Raw genomic sequence first — 23,638 nt, 5'->3', positions numbered from 1 at the left:
GGGACAGTTCCGGAATTTTTGATGCAAGATGTTGTGGCTCTTGGTCCAGTAGCCTTGAAAGCGTTGTTACACGCGCTCTCTTTTTCATCCCACAACAGTTTTGGTTCTTTCATTCCTTGTAGGGAGTGATTTCCTTCAAGAACCCCTCCTCCGTCCAGGAAGTCTTTCCCCTGATTTAATTCCACCTGTCATCCTGGGTGGCAGTGTTCTTCCTTCGGTTTTCTCTTCCTGGCAGCTGCAACATCAATTGACTGAAATCCCAGTTTGTAAACTGTAACGTAGGCATGTTCGCCCAAGATTTCAACGGTCTGTGGCATCTCTTCACTTAAATGTGTTAGGTGGCTGGAGGAAACAGTAGCCCTGACTCCCAAAGGAGCGTGTTAACCAGACGGATTTTCTGTGAAGTTTGTTTTAAAACAAGAAAGTATCAGGGGCTGTTGTACTGTTCGCAGGGGCATAGGGTGGGAGAAGGAACACAATTATTTACTTATCCACTTTCTTTGAAGTTCTTACTGCTTGCATACCTATGACCATTCTTCGGAGAGACTTGGTTAAGGTGAAAAGCACAGTTTAATGTTGGTCATACTACCTTCAGTGTGAAAATCTCATGTTCAAGTTAGGATGATCCCCTATGGGACACGGAAGGCTGCTTCAAAGTAGAAAAGGTGGAAGACCTCTGTTGATGCTGATAAGAATACATATGATATCTGTAGGGTGTGCTGGGGAATTTCTTTTCTGATGTGATGCTGTACATATGTCCTTTTAGGGACGATTAATGGACCAGCCTCCACTGATCCCTGGAGTCCTTACAGATTCAGCCTTCCTTGACCAAGTGTTAGGCAGTTCCTGGTTGTTTTTATACTCATCTGTTCAAGGAACTGCATGTATTTTGGAGTGCAAAGTTTGCCTCAGGCATTGTTCTAGACCCTGGGGCTAGAGAAGTGAAGAGACAACAGCTGTGCCCCGGCTGACATGACATGACACCGTGTGGAAGATTGGGATGTGGGAGAGTGATGTGGGCCGAGCAAGAGGAGGCTGGAGTTGTGGCCAGGATGGCCAGGAAAGGTCTCACTGCGGAGGAGCGTTTTATGTAAGACACGAAAGCAGTGCAGGAGGAAGGGCGAGTGGCATGCTCTGGGAGCAGCAATAGGCCAGTGTGACCAGGGTACAGCAGGTGGGGTGAGGGAACCAGGAGCTGAAGACAGAGGGGTGAGTTGGGCCCAGTCCTGGGGCCTCGTTGGGTCATAGTGCGGAGTGGGTGTCTATTCTCAATGGGATGGTGACCCTTTGGAAGGTTTTGAGAGCAGGAGTAACGTGACTGAACGTATGTTTAGCAGACTCGCTCTGGCTGCTCTTGAGAACATACCACAGAGCATGGCAGAAGCAAGGAGACCAATTAGGAGGCTGTTGCAATAAGCCAGGCAAGAGGCCTTGAGGCTCAGGTCAGGGTGGGGAGGGTGAATTCCGGGTGTGTTTGAAGGTCCGGACCTTAGGACTGTGTACAGGTTGGAAGTGTGAGGGCGGGGTTGCAGAGGGAAGAGTTGAAGCTGGAGGGAGGTTTAGGGCCTGAGCTCAGAAACTCAGGTGGGGAAGACTTGGGGAGATCCTGCTTAGTGGGAGCTGATGGAGTTTGGTTTTGTAGGCGCTGACTGTGAGGTGCCTGTTAGACACCTGTGTTGTGATGTCCAGGGAGCCTTTGGGTCTCCGGGCCTGGAGCTCAGGGAGTAGGCCTGGACTAGAGGTAGGAGTGTGCGGGAGGCCACTTTGGATGAGGGTCTGAGTGTGGGAGGAAAGAGAAGGACCAGGGAGGGGGGCCCAGGGCTGCCGGCATGTGGAGGTCTGGAAGGTGGCAGTCAGACCACGGGCTGGTTGTCTTCTTCACGGGGCCACGAGCGCTGTGTCAAAACACACTCTCAGTTCAAGGAACTGGCTGGTGCCAGCACTTAAATAGCCGCACTGTCCATTCCTTGAGGACAGAGCCAGTATCTTATGCCTGCATCTCCAGTGCTTCACATCATGTCTGGCACTTGGTAATCAGAAGAGCAGAAACTGAATTAATAGTCACTTGCATATCCCTGTACTGTAGGAACTTCAGTTTGTAGAGCTTGTGCATAATGCAAATCCAGTGTGTGAGTGTGAGCGTGAGTGGATGAGAGGGCTGCTCACTACAGGGCGGTGGGTTTAATGTGGACCTTCTGTCCAGTGTGTTCACTAAAGTAGGTTTCCAGTTTTCTGATGTAGCTCAAGTTCTGGGTTCTTTTCTTCTCCTTCTATCTTTCTTTTCTTTCTTCCATTCAGAACTGAACCACCAGCATCTTTATATAAACTATTAGGGATTTTAAAACATAACTACTTGCAAACCTGTTATCTTAAATATAAGTGTTTTCTAAAGAAAGGGAGAGAGCCCTTCCTTTGATTTTATTTATAAAGTATAGGATCTCAGAAAATATAAGAAGTGCTTTGGGGAAGTGTCTTGAAACGTGATGCAGTACGGTAAGCTCTAAAAGAATCTAATGGTTCACGTTTCTGTGGTTCCCCCTGGTTGAATTACAGTGTGATTGGTACCAAGTGGAGAGAAGTTGGTTACATTCATTGAGCACAATCCCCTACTTTTCCAGGTATCAGATCAATAATGTTAAGTCCAACCATTGTCTTCTAATGGAATTACGTACTATTTCCACTTCCTCTTCAGGTGTGCTCAGGGACATCCCAGGGAAGAAGATGTGGGAAATCAAGCGACTGGGACCCAGGTGACCAAAGGGGGAAAACGCTTCTAAAAGGGCCTCTTTCTTCAGGTGGACGGTGCCTGTCCATCTTGCTTCTCCTGCGTGTCGTCATATTTCCAATTTAACTCATTGCCTGGAGACTGGCGTTCTTTCCAAGGTTTGAGTCCTTTTAACTCAGGAGGTATGTGAACTGCTTCATAAGTGATAAGATATCGCGTGTAGAGATGCTGAAACTACAATGAGGGCAGTCCACAGAGGGGTGCCCTCTCTGGGAGATATACGCAGGCTCTGGCATCAAGCCGCAGTGGAGCTGGTCAGTCTGAGAGCAGAGAGTCGATACAGGGACCTTGGAGAGTGGACTCGCGTGCTGGTCAATCTGTGCACATGTTAGTGACTGAGAACTTTCGTTTCAAAGCAGACACGTATTGGTTTTTCTCTTTAATATTTTCTGAACTGTTGTTCCGTAATGTTTTCTGTTCTGCAGAGGTATTAGTACATATTTTGGAGAAATTGATTCTGATGATAAAACAAAAGTGGTTTTTTGTTTGGGGGAGGGTGATTCAGTTTCATCTTATAAGTCTCGAGGCCTGAACGCATATGACAGAGAGGAGGAGGAGGTGCTCAAAACCAGGGTCGGGTGCTGCACACGTTGCTGGAGCCTGGCCCCTGTCCCGTCTTCCCACTCCACCGGGCAGAGCCGGCAGCTTTGCCCATTTCATGGGTGAGGAGACTGAGGCTTAGAGAAGTTAAGTCACGTGTCCTACAGCTAGCAAGTGGGCCCTCTGTCTCCAAAAACAAATCTTAATAGAAATTAGGAAGTTGAACGTTAGAAGTGAGTGTATTTAGAAGCATGTCTCCTTCCTCCTTTAGAAGGTAAGATCCGGACGGTCAGGGAGCCTGGCGGTCTGGTCCAGGCACCTCAGCCTGCGTTGAGTGTGCAGTGCCTCCGTCCGAGGGAGCTGTGAGGGGGCCTCGGCCTGTGGCATTTCAGGCTCCGGGAAGGACAGGTCGGTCCTGTCCTGCAGTGCAGGTGGGACGGTGCAGAGCCACCGACGGCCAGTCAAGACTGTGATGGCGGCACAGGGGTGAGGGGTCCTGCGCTTGCGCTTCTGGTCGGAATTGCTGCTGGTCCGTGGGACTCTTCGTGCTCAGTTTCCAGGGTAAGAGTTTAAGGACACTGATCCGGCCTGTGACGTGGCGCGGATGGCTGGCTCCTGCTCTCTAAACGCAGTCCTGTCTCTTGTGAGGAATGGCCTTGGATTCAGTTTTAGTGAAGTAACTCACATGTTGTGTCAGTTTCCTGTTCATGTTGCACGAGGTGCTGCACCTCAGTGTGGTGACAGAATGTGGAGACTGTATCTCCTTCGACACTGCGCCATCATCGTGTCACTCATTTCAGTGACTCCCAGAGGGAAGACGCGGAAACGTGTTGCCTTCAAGAACACCCTGGTGAGGAGCATCACTGTGTCGATGAGGGTCAAGTGACAGATGGTCAGTTCAGTGAGCTCATTCGGCCTGTGATCCAGAAGGGCTGTGAAGATGTGGAAGAGAAGGAGGAATATGTTGGCAGTGAGTCCGATGGCAGCTTGGGAGAAAATGGCATTTCTTAATGGTAACATAAATGGAAAGTGATGGTCTTAATGGAAAAGAAGAAACATGTTTTATAGTCAGAAAAAATAAACAAAAGATCTCCCCTCTTCCGTGTTATTCATTCCATAATCAAAATAATCACTTCCCCCATCATTTTAATTTCACCAATTTATTCTTGATTGACCCTATCTCATTTAAATTCTTAAAAATACAGTCTCAATATTAGTTTATACACTAAATAATTAACATATCACATACCAACACATCCACAATCATATATGTATAGGGTGCACATTATCTATACTACTAGGGTATTGGGACTCACTGTTCTGAGTGTGAATATTAAATGAAAGAATGCAGAAAGTAAACAAATGCTTTCTAAACAGTGATGTTCATATAAAATGAAATCAGTAGCTCGAAGAGACATCTGTGCTTCCAAATTCATGGCAATATTATTCACAATACCTAAGATATGGAAACAACCTAAACATCTGTTGACAGATGAATGGATAAAGAAATTGTAGTGTGTCTATATACATTGGAATATTATTCAACCTTTAAAAAGAAAATCCTGCGATTTCCAACGACATGCATAAACCTGGAGGATATTATGCTAAGTGAAATAAGCCAGACACAGAAGACAAATACTGCATGATCCCACTTCTATGTGGAATCTAAAAAAGTTGAATACATGAGAGCAGAGAGTAGAGTGGTGGTTACCTGGGGGGTGGGGGGGGGGAGGCGTGGAAAATGGGGAGATGTTGGTTAAGGGGAACAAGGTTGCAGTTATGTATGATAAATAAGTCTAAAATAATACTGTGTTATACACTGGAAATTTGCTAAGAGTGTAGATTTCAGGTGTTCTCACCATACAAAAAAAGTGGTAACAATGTAAGGAGAAATGTTAATATATGTTAATTAGCTTGATTGTAGTAGTCATTTCACTATGTGTATGTATGTCAAAACATCATGCTGTAAACCTTAAATATACACAATTTTTATTAAAAAACAAATCATGAGTGTTTGTACAAATGAACATTTTATGCTAATGGGGAAAAAATTACCAAAAAACTTTGGAAAAAAAATATTCCTTTGAGCCTATCCCACATCAAATCACTCTGATGCTTTTTCTTTTCGGTCCTTCTTCCACATTTGAGTACTCTGTGATTACATGGGGTGGGGCCTGCCCTATCCTAAAGTCAGCTGATTATCGACCTTCACTGCATCTGCACCTTAACTCCTTTGTGTCATATTACCTAAGACTGTATTCCCACAGTGTGGGATTGAGATGCGGACATCTTTATAAGAAGTGTATCTCCTCGAAATGATCCTAGCTCTCTCCCAGTAGAGTTTCCATACAGAGACCCCTTATGGAAACTCTCTTCATCTCAGCAGAGGATCGCTAAAATCTTGATCTCAATTTTCAAGAGAACAAACAAAAAAATGTTTCTGGACTTTATGACATTCAGGAGGTTGCATCACAGTGTTCACATGGCACTTCATGTCTTGAGACTTCACTTAATACAGGGATACCCTGCCAGGCCTTGTAAAGATACTTAGGTCTCCATTACTAAAGATGCCTCCGCTCATGCCTTAATCACGAAATCTCTGTAACAGAATCCTTTGTGAAATATCACTGAATGGTTTTGAAATTACTTTCTCATGTTATTTGCCCTGGATGCAGGCATCATAATTTGATCAAATTAATTCAATCCAGGGCTTAGAAAAATTCAGCTGTATCATGCTGTGCAAAGGAAATCCCCACAATTCCTCTCTTCCTCTTCTGAGATGAAAGAGTATTCAGTTATGTTTTTAAGATCATTTATAAACACAGTGGCCCATAAATATAAATGTGAAAAACAATGCAGATAATTTAATAGTATTATTGGCTCAAACTCAGAAAATCACAGCTGAGGCAGAACATTGATCTAAGACCACCTGATAGAAACGAATTTATAAAGGAGACATTTCATAGTTGAGTAAATGCTTTTTACTCTTTCTCCCAAAGCTTAATCTAGTAAAGGGACATATTTGCGTCATTGCCATAACCAAACAACCAGCGGTTCTCACAGGCAAACGTCTGCGCCCACACACACTTTGGTTCTGCTGCCGCGTCACACTCAGGAGAAGCACCAGGGTAATACTGACTCGGAGGCACAATGGTCTCTACATCTAAGGATCACGTTAATCCCAGGACAAGTAATCAAATATTTGGGAATCACCAACAATATATGGGGAATTATTTAATAACTGTGTCTGAAACATTTTATTAATATTCTACATACAGTTTAAGCCATTACCTAAACATATAGGGAAAATATTGGGTAAAGTAACATGGATAATTTTAATATTTTCTTCTCTCACCCCATGGAATGTCTGTCTCACTGCTTCTAATTCATGCCTGCACTCTGAAATTGACTGTCGCACTGAGAAGGAGTGTATCTGCTGGATCACCATGGGCATCCTTCTCCATGAGGCTCTTGAGGGCCCTAGTGCTGAGCCTGACGTGAGAGGACTATGGTTCTCAAGGACTGGGGTTAACAGATCAAGTACAGTCAGTTAAATATGAATTTCAGGCAAATAGTTACTATACATAGTAATATACTACAAATAATATCTTTAATACCCCCAGGTAGTGCATACAAATATTACAGGCAAACGTTACACAGTTATACTAAAATGTTATTTGTTGTCTTTCCAAATTTTAAACTTAACTGTGTGCGCTGTATTTTCATTTGGTTTATCTGGCAACCTCAACATGAAATATTCATGGGATCTGAAAACGTGGTGCAGACCTTGGAGAAGTGGAATAGAAGAAAAATTCATAGAGGCCATGTAGTTTGGTCTGAGTGTAAAGGAGACTTGGGTCCTAACTGATACCTTAGAAACTTAGCAGTTTGAATGCACATCTCAGCGTTCACTGTGAGAAGTGATGACCAGCTTGTCCTGGGGCTGAGAGTGAAGCCCCTGAGCACTCTCAGAAGACAGAAAATGCAGCTCAAGTTCACCCTCATCAGACTGCCTTCACTTTTGGCTATTCGCACTATTATTGGCCCCAAAGTATAAGCCTAATCATGGACAATGGTGGGGGAAATAACACCATTAAAGGCACAGGGAACAGAAGACTGGTCATGAAGTCTAAGAGCTTAGACCAGATGTCTGAAGAAGAGAAGGACTGTAATCAAAGGAAGAAGCCATTAATAAAACCCAAGTGCTATTTTGCATTAGACAATATACTATTTTTGAGAAAAAAAGTTTGATGAAGCCTATTTCTTCATCTATATAATAATATCTAATGTTTAGTGTTGTGTTATTTTATGATGGATATCTTTTTAATGTAGTTCTTTGCCTAGCATATAGTTAAGTGAAATCTAGATCACAAAATAATATCCTGTGGGTTTTTTATTATTGTATGAATAAAAAGTTATTTTCCTTATAGGTTTTACCATATTCTATGAAAAGCATGGTAAAACCCATGACTGGTCAATGACAGCATACAGCTCTTGTGAGAATTGCAGGTGACCTGGTTGGGGAACCGGGGGTTGGTTGGGTCAGAGGCAATAGTTCGCAACTTTAGAAACACACCTGGCAATATCAGAAAGGAAATTACCTTTCCCAGCTAGATCAGTGCCATGAAAAGCCTTTGTGAAATGTACAAATGTAAACAGAATCATGATGGTAAGTTCCAGATACCATTGAAAACCTGAAATGCACCCACTGTTCTTTGGCAATTGAACTTCATGTAGGGTGCAGCTGGAAGCAAAGTGCTTGCTACTGAGGGTATTCATAATCCCAGGACATTTAATTCTTGGCTTAAACGGGGAAAACATGGGCAGGGGACATGTTGCTGCAGAAGTAGGAGTCAGGAAAACACTGGACGGGCTCAAACACAAATCCTGTGTTATCTATTTCTGGAAACTTTAAAATCCTGTCTGCAGTGTGTTTTTCTGACCACGGAAACCAAAAAGATCTGAGCAAAAATGTGACACTTTTTCTCATAAAGGATTGCAAGATCTTTTACCACCGTGACCCTGTGCATCACAGTCATGAGGAGATCACAACTTGTTGTTTCAAATGTTGTTTCAGGAAGGAAATGGAAAGCATGTTTTCTGTGCTCCAAGAACTCTCTTCAGGTTAGTCAAGGCCCATTGTCTCTGACATCTTCCCTCCTTTACATGAGATGCAGGGGCTTAACATGAGTTATTTTAAGAAAAACTTAAAATTCTCCAGTGTTCAGGAACATACAAGTTTTCTACTGATCAAGTTTCTTGAGGTTTTGATGCAGTTGAGAGCCACAGACAGACAATCCCTGTCATCATCATTTTGTTCATTTCTGTTTTCAACAGCATCTTGGTTCCATCCTCGCTGTCTTCCATTTTAAAGACACACAGACACTAGAAGACTCGATGCAGACAATGTTAACTTGTTAATTTAAATGACTAAATTGAAATTTACTTATCAGTTTTGTGAATATGTGTCTTATTGAGCTAATAACAATTTAAAACTTTCAGAGGAAACAGCAGAGATAGTAAATTTTGAGCATAGTTTTTTATATTATAAGTTTTTTTATACTTAGAAATTATATTTAGAAATTTTTATAATTATAAGTGAATGCTATGTCATTCAAGTTTGCAAATTATGATTCTCTCATCACTAAGCAATCTCACTCAAGCTAATATACAGAGCATTTTATAAGTTGTAGTCCATTTAAATAACACAAAATATTAAACAACTTATTTTAAGGAAATATTTGATATCATGCTGAGTGCTACCATGCTTCCATTTCTGTAAGTTAGTCATTAACCGTACAGAGATTAGACATGCAACAGAAAGTGACGTTTCCAGATAGTTTTGTAGTAACAACAACAACAAAAGGAATCCCTCTGTTAACAATTACTATAATGGAATAAACATACTATTCTTTATCGTCATCTGCTAAACTCTCACTATTGTGAAACGTAGAAAATCTCGTGTTTAATTACATTATTGTAAACAACCAAAGTTTTAGAAATATGCTAAAGTGTCGTCCAAGTTTAAAAAAAGGAAGTAAGACTAAATCATCCTGGATTACCTCAGACTCGCTGTGTCTTAAAAGGTTAAATTTTCCATAAATGCATAAAATAATTTGTTTCTGAACTAATTTATTAAAATGATAAATATTCAAATAAAATTGCAATTCAAAATAACATCATAAAATTACAAACTTCCTTCCACAAATTATAAATTATTGTGATCTTAATATTAATGAAATTTATGTTTCATCTGGAAATACTTACTGATTAGTTATGATTCAGTGAGATGTAAAACCAAAATTATGAGAAGAGAATTATCCTAACACATCACTGAGAAAATCCTACCTCGCCCCACCACCCGCCTAGGGTCTTGAGCACTCGCTGTTCATGAAGCTGAGACATAGACACTCACCCAGCTGAGCCTTTGGAATTATCCTGGGCGTGAACTGTGGACCCAAGACATAGTCATAAGAACGGGATGCTGTCAGCTCATCTCTCTCCAGGCCCATGATTGTCGTGTCACCTGTAGGATCAGGTGATCTGGCCTTGAGATTGATGGAAAGGAGAGCCACCAAAGAGAAAACTGAACCAAACTAATTCCTTGAAAACAGCAGACAAGGAACAGCTGGCTTTCAAACTTTTCCACATGTGAGCTCATTTTCCTAGGTCATCTTGGCCTGGTGGGTTGTATGGTCTCAGTCCTTGTCTACATAACAGAAGTCAAACAATAATCCTACCTTCAAAAGGACTTTTTTTCATATTTATTTCCATGTCAGATTATCCAATGTATCTTCACTGATACAAAAGATTCCTGGTGGCCTTCACATATGTCCCTGGATTTCAGGGCCACATCTGCACTATCCACCACTTTTGTGGGAATGAGGAAAGTGCCCCTCCCCCAGACCTATGCAGGTGAAGGGCTTTTTCTCCAGAGGACACAGCCTGAGTGAGGGCACCTGGCGTGGAAGCAGATGCAGGCTCCTTTGCACCCCTACACCTCCACCTGTTGGGCAGGTGCATTTTGGGAGGACAGAAAGGACACCTTCCTTCAAGCAGCACTGAGGGTTGGCATATGCACTATCCTTCTCCGGGTGACTTATTTCTACATGGACATCCAGGCTCCCAGGTTATATGTTCTCCCACACCCATCCCCCAATCTCCTCTGCTGTTTCTACTCATAGGGCTGTTTTATTTCACACTCAGAATTAGAGAACCCAATCCTCAGCAACTGCCAGATTTTATTAGTTTTTGTGACACCCATCCACCTGTCATCTGTTATAATGAACTGTAACTTTAACCTTAACCTTAATCATGACTACCATGTCTGTGGCACTATCTTAATCAAATACCACCTGATGTCAAAGTAGTGACTTTTCTCCCCACTCAACCTATGGATCTAGCCCAAGGCACCAGATTTAATCATGTTTGGATTCAGCCTGGTGTACCGCTCATGTCCCATCTTTGATTGTCTAACAAATAAATTGTCCATTTGGCTGCAGTCAGGGTCACCTACTCCCCAGGCTTCTACTGCATTCTGTTAGAATTCTCCCTGCTATCTCCAGCCCAGTCCAATATACCATCACCTGCCATCACTACAAAATCGTGGCTCAGTTCAGTCACTTTCCTAGGTCTTGATTTGTGTGTCTTCTTGGAAGCTTTTCAGCTCCTTGTTTATCATCTTTTTGTCCAATGCTCAAAGAAAAAAACTGTTGACCAAGGATTCTATAACTAGAAAAGCTATCTATTAAAAATAAAGGTGAGATGAAGACATTCCAGATAAATAAAAACTGAGATAATTTTTTGCTAGCACATCCACCATACAAGAAATAGTAAAAGTTATTCAGACTGAAGGAGACTGGGCTCAGATAATAATATGAACGCACATAAAAAGACAAACGGCACTAATAAATGTAATTATAAGACACTATCAATGAATATTTGTTTTCTTAACTGATTTGAAAAGCAATTTGAGGGGCCGGCCAATGGCGCAAGCAGTTAAGTGCGCGCGCTCCACTTCAGCGGCCTGGGGTTCACTGGTTCGGATCCCGGGTGTGCACCAATGCACTGCTTGTTAAGCCATGCTGTGGCGGCATCCCATATAAAAAAATAGTAGAGGAAGATGGGCATGGATGTTAGCCCAGGGCCAATCTTCCTCAAGGAAAAAAGGGGAGGATTGGCATCAGATGTTACCTCAGGGCTAGTCCTCCTCACAAAAAAAAGAAAAGCAATTTTATCAAAACATGTCAGTAAGTGTACACTGGGGGGCACAGGCATTTAAGAAATCTGTGCAAATCACTAGTTGACCACTAAGCTCATGGAATGTAGACTTCAATGGACATACATGACAAAGCATACAGTGTTTACAAAAAGAAGTTAGAAAACAAACAAACAACTTCAACCCACAATAAGTAGCAAGAAAACCCCAAGGAAGGGAGATAATCTGATTTCCAAAGTTACTACATTATAATATTCAAAATGTCCAATTTCCAAAATATCTACAAACTATGCAAATAAGTAAGAAAGTATGGTCCATTTATAAAAGAAATAAAGGTAACAGTTGCTTGTGAAGTCCAAACATTCAGCTTTAAAATTTTTATATGAATTGCCATCAATATTCTCAAACAGCTAAAGGAAATCGTGGACAACAAATCAGGAGAATGTATTCTCATCAAATAGAGAATACCCATAGAGATAGAAATTATAAAAAAGGAACCAAAAAAATGCTGAAGCTGAAAAATACATTAACTGAAATGAAAACTTCACCAAAGGGTTCAACAGCAGATTTGAGCAGACAGAAGAAAGAATCAGCAAACTTGAAGGTAGGTCAACTTTAAATATCCCATCTGACTAGTAGAGAGGAAAACGACTGAAGAAAAAGGAGCATGGCCTAACATACCTCTGGCTGCCCATCAGGTGTACCAACACAGGCATTATGGGAGTCTCAGACGAAGAGGAAAGAGGGAAAATTTCAGAAGGACAATTTGAACAAGTAACGGCTGAAAGCTTCTCATGTTTGAAAGTCATGAATCTGCACATCCAAGAATCTCAACAAGCTGCAAGTAGCATAAACCAAAGAGATCCACACTGAGACACATTATAATCAAACTGTCAAGAGCCAAGACAAACAGAAAATTTTGAAAAAAGTAAGAGGGAAGCAATTCATCATGTGCAAGGCATCCACAGAAGATTATATCAGCCAATTTCTCATCAGAAACCATGTAGTCCAACACATAGAGACAGAGATTGGATTGATGGTTACCAGAGGGGAAGGGGGGAGGGAGGAGGGCGAAAGGGATAATTCGGCACATGTGTGTGGTGATGGGTTGTAACTAGTATTTGGGTGGTGAACATGACGTAATCTATGCAGAAATAGACATATAATGATGTACACCTGAAATTTATACAATGTTATAAACCACTGTCACTGCAATAAACAAAAAGTTAAAAAAAAAGAAACCATGTAGTCCAGGAGACAGCAGGGTGACAATCTGTTGAAAGGAAACATTATCAACCAGGAGTTCTATGAGGGAAAACCGTCCTTCAAAAATAAGGAGAAATTAAGATATTTCCAGATAAAATCTTCAAGAGTTTTTCACTAACAGACCTGTGCTACCAGAAGTGCTAAAGGGTTTCCTTTGGGTTGAAATGAAGGGACACTAGACAGTTACTCAAAGTCATGTTTAAAAAATAACATCAGTAAAGGTAACCACATAGGAAATATCAAAAACAGTAGTAAAGGCTTTCTGCTTTGGAACTCCCATTTTTTTCCATTTTCGTATATGACAAAGTCCTAATGCATAAACAATCATTATAAATCCATGTTAATGAATACACCATGTATAGAGAAGGAATAAGTGACAAAAGCAACATAAAGGGCGAGTAAGAGCTCCATATAGGAGCAGTTTTTGTACAAAAATGCATCTGTTTGTATTAAATCAAACTAACTGTCATAAATTGATGAGATTAATTGAAATTCTCAGGGTGACCACTAAGACAATAACTAAAAAATATACAGAAAGGGAAATTAGAAGAAAACTGTACACTAGAAAAAATCAATAAAACTCAAAATGGAAATGAATTAAAATCTACAATTAAAAAGCAAAGATTGGGGAAGCTCTGTACTCTTTTCCAATTTACATGTCCAGCAGAAAAAGTGTGATGGATTAAAAAACAACATGATTCAACCTTATGCTGTCCACAAGACACTCTCTAGTTCCAAAGTCACAAATTGTTGGAAAGTTAAGTGATGGATAAAGATATTTCATGCAAATGATAACCAAAACAAAGCTGTGGTGGCTATACTAATATCAGTTAAGAGATTTTAAGTCACAAATACTAAAGTTACAAAGAAGGACATTGTGTATTGATAAATGGGAAAATTCATCAAGAATATATGACAATTATAAATATGTGTGTGTGTAACAATGCAGTCCAAAATATATGAGGAAAAATGATAGAATTAATAGACAGCTCCATAATAATATTTAGAAACTTTAATATCCTACTTTCAGTAATGGATGGAAAAACTAGAACAAAGATCAGTGAGGAAATATAGGACTCCCTAATAAAGTGGGAATTCACACTTTCACACTGGTATATATAATACAGTATGTTATTATAAGTTTTGAGCTTGAGAATACATAACTAGACTCCCCTTATTATCAATTTAAATAAATCACAGACTCATCACAAAGCAAGCAATATCCATGGTCTGCGACATATAACTGATTATGGGTAAACATTTCCCCTATATGAACCTTACATTTCTCCTCTGCAAAATGGTTTAAAAATCCGTGATGGATGTTGACAGATCCAGTGAGCTAATTTGCAAAGTACCGCCTTTATAACAAACACTCAATAACCATACGTAATAAGTATATTAGTACTAAAAGGGTGGAGAATGGTGAAGCGATGCCCACCATTATGCAGAACTGATCAGGCTGAATAGAGCAGATTGGTCAGCAGGTGCAGCCTCTTTCTCCTGCCTCTACACATCTCCTATATTCATTTTCAAGTCTAAGCTAAGGACAGCTCGTCCAGAAACACAACCCGGGGACCCTGATGCTTCTGTGCAGAAGGATGGCCCTAGCCTGACCCATCCTAGAGTGAGGTTTCCACCGTGTTTTCTCTGGGACCTCCAAGCATCAGTTTCCATGGTCTCTCTTCTATCTTAATCCCATCTACCTGCCAAAGGGAAACAGAAGCCTCTCAATTGTATGTGATCACTGCAGTCTCCCCCAAAGTGCTGTAGAATCCAAAATTTTATCCTATCTACTATATTCCTTCTCCTCAACACACTGCCAAAATCAAAAAAATACTTGCTATGTATTGTGTTCAGTTTTCAAATTTGATCAAAAGCTAATTACAGACACACTGGGTTTTGGGAAAGGGAGTAAGGAGAATTTTAGTTATCTTCTTTTACTCATCAAAATGTTCAATTACATTTTACAAAACTTTAATAAATTGAAAGTTGGTGAAAATGAATAGATGAACTCTCATTGTTGTCTCTGGCCCACTCCTCCATTCACCCCACCACCTCAGTGCTGCACAGCATCGCCTCCAGCCCCTGTGACAGAGGGTTGAGTGAGCTCCCTTGAAATATCTCTTCCCCCACTGGAATACCACCTTCTGCTCATACTCATCTCTACACCTGTGTTAACCACATGCCTAAAGCCACTGTAGCCACTGACATGGGTCTGAGTGAGTTACTTCTCCACCAAGGCTGTGGTCTGGTAGAGAAAAAGTAAATGAAACAACCATTCACATCTCTTCACTGCAAGGACATCCTTAATGGAGAATTGACTAAATTAGTGTAAATGTAGGATGGAGATCATTTATTTTTCACTCCTAGACCTGCCATAAGCCTCCCAGAATCCTAGTGAAACTTCTCTCCCACTAATATTTCCTGGGTGCCCTTAGAAGATCCAGGCCAAGAGGAGGGACCTGCCCGTCTGTCTGCTGTAACAGAAGAGTCCATGCAGGCGAGAGAGCAAGTCTCGACTCACCCAGGCATGCATTGACAACACTCAGCTGCCCCTCTCTTCCTCAGTATTCTCCCTGTGGGACAGTCTGATAACTAAGAAGACAGATCTGAGGGAAGAAAAAGAATCCAGGAGACTCCAGTCTTTTCCACCATTTGTACATACACCAGTCATCAATTCCTAAACCTTCACATGGCAGGGAATCCCCTGGCTCAAACTGAAACTGAACACAAACTCAAGTTCATTTCCCTGATAAGCAGCAAACCAAATCACCAAAATATCCAGATTGTAGCAATGGAGGAGGTTTATTATGGAAAGGCAGCCAGATGAGGAGATGGGAGTAAAATAGCTCAACTCCATCTCCTTGAAAGGAAAAAGGTAGAGGTCTTTATCAGGAGTTTTAGGTAGGGGAGGGGGAGCATGTGGCCTTGCTGGTTGGCACCTTCACCCTGCGTTTAGTCTTGTGAGACTGAATCTCTTTTTTCCTTGACCATCTGGACTTTTCTGGTTAGTTTTCACCTTCACCCTGCATTTGGCCTTGTGAGACTGAATCTCCTTTCTTCTTGACCATCTAGACCTTGACTTCCTGAGAAACACAACTCATCATATACTAAAAAGGGACAGAAACATCTGAATAGTTTTAAAAAACAGTTGATTACGTGTAGTTGAGTATTCACAGCTGCAGTTAACAAAGCTTATCTCAATTTTTTCTCTCTCTCTCTTCTAACCTATGGAAAATTTTACGCATTCGTTCTTGGTCTCAAAACACACTTGCAGGGGCCGGCCCCATGGCTTATTGGTTAAGTGCACGCGCTCCGCTACTGGTGGCCTGAGTTTGGATCCCGAGCGTGCACCGACGCACCGCTTCTCCGGCCATGCTGAGGCCGTGACCCATATACAGCAACTAGAAGGATGAGCAACTATGACATACAACTATCTACTGGGGCTTTGGGGAAGAAAAAAAAAAAGAAAGGAGGAGGATTGGCAGTAGATGTTAGCTCAGAGCCGGTCTTCCTCAGCAAAAAGAGGAGGATTAGCACCGATGTTAGCTCAGGGCTGATCTCCCTCACCAAAAAAAAAAAAAAAAAAAGCTGAAAAAAAAAAAAAACGCACTTGCAGGCAGCACGGTGGCGTAGCAGTTAAGTGCACGCACTCCGCTTCACCGGCCCAGCGGTTTGCAGGTTCCAATCCTGGGCACGCACGGACGCACCACTTGTCAAGCCATGCTGTGGTGGCGTCCCATACAAAGTAGAGGAAGAGGGGCACAGATGTTATCCCAGGGCCAATCTTCCTCAGCAAAAAGAGGAGGATTGGCATCGGATGTTAGCTCAGGGCTGGTCTTCCTCCCAAAAATGAAAGCACACTTGCATGAAGAGTGATCTAAGACAAACAGGGGGAGCAGTCTCTTTCCTAGGGTCACAGGGAGAAGGCTTTAGCTACCGATGAACATAAGGAAGATGTTAATATCCTCATTTTACAGCTAACAAAATGAAAGCCATAGGGTTTTATACTTTAATTAGACCTGGTGCTCAGAGATATTATTTAATTCCTTCCTGATTCTAAATCCTAGGAAAACATCATTTCTGTTACATGGAGACTACTGTATCCACAACCAAGGGCACCATTATAGGATTTCTGATTTAATAATTCTTGGTTAGGTGCATCCCCATGTGTCCTTCAATACCTACATAAGCCCCCAGTGGCCCACAGCCTCCACGGTACTCTGTCCTCCCCACCCTCTGCATGTACTGGCCCTCAATCATCGTGGCTCCTCCACATGGGGATTCAGGCAATATCAGTGCGACATCCGCTCTATCCCCCACATCCTTGATTAGGTGACTGGGCTCGTTTGGAGTCTATTTAATGGTAATGTGCAACAATTCAGAGCTTCATCTCCTGTTGGAGGGATCAATGACTCTCATCATGTAAAGATAGCACAAAAAGTCCCTTGTACAGGCATGAAGCAAGAGTGCATACATGATAATGCTACTGTTGTGTCCCACATTCCCCACAGGACAGGAAGGCTCAGATATTATAGCGTGAAGGAAATCTAGTTGAGTCTTTCAGATGTTGTAGTGAAACGGTAGCTGGAGTTCTGTCCTAGTAATTACCGTCAACAAGAACATCCCTTCATGTCATAATTTATATAGAGAGAAACAACTTTCAACTGTAAATACCACCAAAAACATTACTAATGAAATGTACTGCATGGACAAATAATGATAATGTGTCATGAACAAGGTTAGGATTACAACCCTTTGAGCCTGAGGTCTGGAGAAGAGAAAAAATTATCTGATAAATAGATTGAGAGCCTGCACCTGGAATTACATATATTTGCTTATTTCATCCCCAAATAACACTACTGTTTATGAGTTAGTTACCCATTTAACAAATGACATAAACTGGTTCAGAAAGCCTTATGAATATGACAAAATCACATGGCTACAAAATGACAGAGCTAGAATTTAAACTCAGCTCTGCCTGTCTCTGGATCTCAGATAACTAGACATGCCCCCCTTGAGGGCTTTCACCTAGACCCAGACCCAGGTTTTCCGTGGATATGTCACCTCTCAGCTCAATGACCAGAGACCTCTCCCTCTTCCCACAACTCTTCTCCTTTCACCCTGTTCACAACATTACTCCCCTTGCCCAGGTCCTCTTACTGTGGGAACCTCCAGTACACTGACCTCCTTCCCAAACATCAACTTCCACTTTTCCTCAGTTTCACTGACCCCATTTAACCCCTACCTACTCAATCCAACATATATGTACCAAAACACATAGATCTCATGACCCTCGACCTTTCACCACATCTTTGGATCAAGACCCCAATCCCAGGTGACTCCACAATCTCCCTTTCCCATGGCTGCATCTGTCTCAGCACAGGATTAGGATACTGACCTGGTCTAATTACAGGGCCACAAATCTCCCAGTGGCATTTTATAAATACCTCCTATCCTACTATAACTTGATTTTTAAGTCATTCTTCCATGATGCATAAATGTTCAGACCTCTCCCGTGCCTTATGAGTCTCACAAATGCTCACCTTTCTCTTCAGCTTCTACAAATGGGACCACCTCTTACTACACAGATGAATAGATAATTTGAAGTCATGTTTCAGCTTGCTGCTGTGAAATCCACAAATATCCCTGAATTTCTATCCACCAGTGACCCCTCACCTCGTAAAATTGGAAGTTCATCTCTATCCCGGGCTAAGCTGATTTCTGCAAATGTATCCCTTCCTCTCCTGCTCTCTCAAAGACTTTTTATTACTAATTATAAACTGGATCTCTTTTACCAGCAACCTCTCCATCACTTCCCCATCCATCCCCTTAAACTCATTCAATCTCTTAATTCGTGAAACAAAAGCCTCCTCTGAACCAATTTATCTCTAGTTTATGCCAGGGTCTTTCTTCTCCTTGATAATGAAACTGAAAGAGAAGTATACACTTTCTTACAGTCTCCTCACACCCGGCTCACCCCTTGAGTTACTATGAATGAGCTGCACTTTAATGATGATATTCCAATGAATAGATCTTTTTTCAGCTTTGTTGAAGTATAATTGACAATAAATGCATATATTTAAGGTGTATAACATGATAGTTTGATATACATATACATTGTGAAATGATTACCATAATCAAGCCAAGTAACATTTTTTATCTCACAAAGTTACCTTTTTTTTTTCTGGTGAGAACACTTAAAATCTACTCTCTTAGCAAATTTAAAGTATACAATACAGTTTGATTAACTGCAGTCATCACGCTTTAAATTAGATTCCCCAGAACTTATTCATCTTATAACTCAAAGTTTGTACCCAATGACCAACTTCTCCCCCATTCACCCAACCCCCAGCTCCTGGCAACCTCCATTCTCTTCTCAGCTTTTCTGAATTCTAATTTTTATGATTCCACATATAAGTAAGATCATACAATATTTGTCTTTCTATGTCTGGCTTATTTCACTTAGAATAATGTCCTCCAGATTCATCCATGTTGCCAAAATGGCAGGAAATCCTTCTTTTTTATGGCTGAATACTATACTATTATAGACAGATAGAGAAATAGGGAGAGAGATAGATCACACTTTCTTTATGCATTCATTCATTGACAGACAGGTAGGTTGTTACCATATCTTGGCTACTGTGCATAATGCTGCAATGAACATGTGCATGCAGATGTCTCTTAGATACTGATTTCATTTCCTTTGGATATATACCCAGAAGTAGGATTGCGGGAGCATATGGGAGATCTATTTTTAATTTTTTGAGGAAACTCCATACTCTTTTTTTTTTCTTTTAGAGTAAGAGTTTATTTTTTTGTTGTTGAGGTAACATTGGTTTATAACACTATACAAATTTCAGGTGTACATCATTGTATTTTGATTTTGTGAAGACTACCTTATGTTCACCACCCAAAGATAATTAGCATCCATCACTATATAAATGTGCCCTTTCACTCCTTTCATCCTCCCCTTCCCTTCCCCTCTGGAAATCACCAGTCTAATCTCCCTATCTCTGTGTTTGGTTTGTTGTTGTTGTTGTTTTTATCTTCCACATATGAGTGAAATCATACGGTATTTGGCTTTCTCTGTCTGACTTAATTCACTTAGCCTAATACCCTCAAGGGCATTATGCCCATGATCTATTTTATAATGGCTGTACCAATTTACATTCCCACCAACAGTGCAGAAGGTTTCTCTTTTCTCCGTATCCTTGCCAACACTTGTTATCTCTTGTCTTTTCAATTGTAACCGTTCTAACAGGTGTGAATTGATAGCTCATTGTGGTTTTCATTTGCATTTCCCTGTTGATTAATGATGTTGTGCACCTTTTCATACACCTGTTGGCCATTTGTATGTCTTTGGGAAAATGTCTGTTCAGGTCCTTTGTCCATGTTTTAAATCGGTTGTTTGTTTTCTGGTTGTGTTGTGTGAAATCCTTATATATTTTGGATACTAATCCCTTATCTGATATACAGTTTGCAATACTTTCTCCCATTCTGTAGGTTGTCTTTACAATTTTTTGCTAGTTTCCGTTGATGTGCACCAGCTTATTGGCTTGATGTAGTCCCATTTGTTTATTTTTGCTTTTGTGCCTGTTCTATTGAGGTCATATCCAGAATATCATTGTCAAGACCGATATCAAGTGGCTTTTGGTGTCGTATCCAAAAAATCTTTGCCAAGACCAATGTCAAGGAGTTTTTTCCTATGTTTTCGCTAGGAGTTTTATGGTTCCAGGGCTTATATTTAAGTTTTTAATCCAATCTGAGTTAATTTTTGTGTATGGTCTAAGATACAGGTCCAATTTCATTCTTTTGCACGTGGATATCCAGTTTTCCCAACACCATTTATTGAAGAGACTGTCCTTTCACCATTGTGTATTCTTGGCACTATTATGAAACATTAGTTGACCGTGTACGTGTGGCCTTAGTTATGGGCTCTCTATTTTGTTCAACTTGTCTAAATGTCTGTTTTTATGCCAGTGCCATACTGTTTTTATTACTGTAGCTTTATAGTATAGTTTGAAATCAGGAATTGTGGTGTCTTCAGCTTTGTTTTTCTTCCTCAAGATTGCTTTGGCTATTTGGGGTGTTTTATAGTTCCATACGAATTTTAGGATTTTGATTACTAGTTGAACCTCTTACTCATTATTAGTCTGTTTAGATTTTCTATTTCTTCATGATTCACTCTTAGTAGGTTGTGTGTCTCTAGGGACTTCTCCATTTCTTCTAGGTTATCCAGTTTGTTGGCATACAATTATTCATAGTAGTCTTATTCGTTTGCATGTTTCAGCTTTGGGGGCTTTCCTCCCCTACCCCTAGAATGGTTGACAGAGTCTACAGAATAAGCAGGAAGGGAACCTACATTAGGCGAGCACCTACTGTGTGCAGGCACTTATATGTGCAGCTGACCCAACGTCACACAGTTCATAAACCAGAAGAGCTGAGATTTGAAGTCTGGAGTGGTTAACTCCAAAGCCCATTCTCTTTCCACTACACATGAAGTAATACCCTTCAAAACGGAGGAAATAGAAAAGGCAGGTGAACAAGGTCCTTAACACAGCCATGGTCTTTGGGGGGCGGTGGAAGTCAAGATAAAGGAGTGAGAACACGAAAGTTATGTTTATGAGAAGTCAAAGTCAAAAGCCACGCTGGGGAGGAACCAGGAGAACCTGGGCTCTCTTCCCTAAAAATCCCCAGCAATGCTTAAAGGAGGATGTTTTCAATAAGGATACTTAGTAAGTGCCTTGAAAGAAGAATAGACCAAGTGCTGCGGGAATTTGGAGAAAGGAGGGCTGCTTCAAGTTGGGGGTCGGGGGGTGATGGAGGGACGTGTCAGGGGGAGGTGGCAGAACACAGCAAGTTCCCCGTAATTCAAAGCCTGAGCTGGTTCCTGGGGCCATTTATCAATTTAAGTGTACTCTTCTCTCCTCAAATTCTGACCCGGGAACAACAATCTCCTAAGTCCTATTTCTTACTAGCGTGTGATCCACTGGCACATACGCTTCCCAAGAGCCCACCTCCGTGAGCGGGACTGGGCGTCCTCGAGGTCGCAGAGCCTTGCACTCCGAGGCATATTGCACTCTCAATCCGTGGAGAGTATGGGATCTGCAGGGGCGCCTCGGAAACCAGGCTGGGGAGTGACTGCCCTCCTCAAGCAGGTGGGCTCGGGGCTCCCAACTTCACCTGGGACATCTTTGTTTTCACCTGTTTGAAGAAAGTATTTCTCTGCATCATAACTGTTTGAGGAATGCTGTCCTAGAACAGATCTTTGTCTGAACACGGGCACACAACCCAAGATGTGTAATGATATTGAAACCAGGGCTTTTGAGAGGAAGAGGCAGCCCTCTGAAGGTTTACACGAGAGGCATGGTAATATCTCTCATCCTGTGACAAAGATGCGAAGACAGATTATTTTTTAAACAATGAACAGCCCAGCCTCACCTGATCTGTATCCCCCATTGCCACCAGTGAGGGTCAAGAAGAGCATGGAGAAGAGAATGAGAGAGCATGCAGAGGCAGAGGAAGGCGGCTCCTTCGTAGGAAGACAGATCCAGGAGAGGTGGGTGAGGAAGCGCATCTCCTCCTCCATCCCGGCGTAAGGAGGCCGGGTTCTCTTGGAAAGGCAGTTAGACTCTTCTTAGGCTGCACTTCTAAAGCACGACGGGGGAGCTGCCCCAGGTTTACATGCCCTATAAACCTAGAGGAGCTCATTCCTCTTACGCATGAGCCCTTTATTGCAAAGAGTCTGTGGGAAATATTTTTTTCTCCAGAGAGGAGCCATCTCATTGCAAATTGTTTTATTAATCGAATTAGCTGATAAACCGGAGCAGTAGCTACTACGCTAACACAGACCTTTAGGTTATAGGAAAATGAAATCGTTGGGGACACCTTGTCCCTGCAAAAGCAATCAGGTTCTGTGAAGTGGAAGCTTTGACTTGAACTAAGACAACTGCTCTTCACCAACGCTAAGTTGTTCTGTCAGTTTTCAGCGCCCCTGTCCTTCTCAACGGCTTTTGATCAGCTTTCCAGATGTTTAAGACCCAGGCGTGTGTCAGGGAAGCACGTGTGGGGGTACTGCGGGTGATTCAGCCACGCACAGGCACATCTTACAGACGTTTGAATGGTGACTGCTCTGGAGAAGAACGATACTTCCCATCTCAGAGCAATTTATAAAGATTACATATCCAACCCTATGGCAGGAGAAAATTTCTCCCTTCCCTTAATCTTTCACTGAATAATGATGGTGTTGGAAGGTTAAAGAACAACCAGTAATTTATCTAGGGCTACACTGATAAAAAGTGCTGTCATTTTGAGAAGAACTTGCTGAGTTTCATGAACTACTTTATTAGCCATTAGCACAGACCACATGATTCAGGCTTAGAAGAAAATACCAGGCTTGAAGCCCAGGCAGCACTTTAAAAGTCCTTCTCTTAATTTATGAACTCCCATAAGAAGAATAGAGGCCCCATTCTTCACTATAACCCACAAAATCACCGCCCCACTCAGAATCAAAGATATTTCTACTGGCAGCACACGGTTAGGAGCCTCCACAGGTGAGCTTGACTATCTTTTACGTAACCTGTTGAGCAAAGAGAAAGCAGATAATTTAAGGCTTGAAAAAATAAGGCAGCCCAAGAAGAGGGCTACTGAATTCATTTTTCTTTTCCTTTTCCTATATACTGTTTCTTTTGCTATTTCAATTCTTATTCCTCTAATAACAACAAGCTTTGACTTCAGAGCAGTGCCCTGGCTGGAAAACATTGCAACCAGCAAGTACCTGTAAGGCATGCCCGTCTCTGCCCTCGTGGTTTCCTGCAATGAATTTC

At 41.6% G+C, this 23,638-nt stretch overlaps 1 pseudogene; it reads right to left on the bottom strand.

Annotated features, from left to right (window-relative positions):
* Positions 1–23,638, bottom strand: part of LOC131414627 (peroxynitrite isomerase THAP4-like) — a 48,310-nt pseudogene that overhangs the window by 3,904 nt on the left and 20,768 nt on the right.

The sequence above is a fragment of the Diceros bicornis genome, chromosome 15 (genome assembly GCF_020826845.1).
Source record: "Diceros bicornis minor isolate mBicDic1 chromosome 15, mDicBic1.mat.cur, whole genome shotgun sequence".
In the NCBI taxonomy this organism is placed as follows: Eukaryota; Metazoa; Chordata; class Mammalia; order Perissodactyla; family Rhinocerotidae; genus Diceros; species Diceros bicornis.
This window is presented reverse-complemented; position numbering and strand designations above follow the sequence as displayed.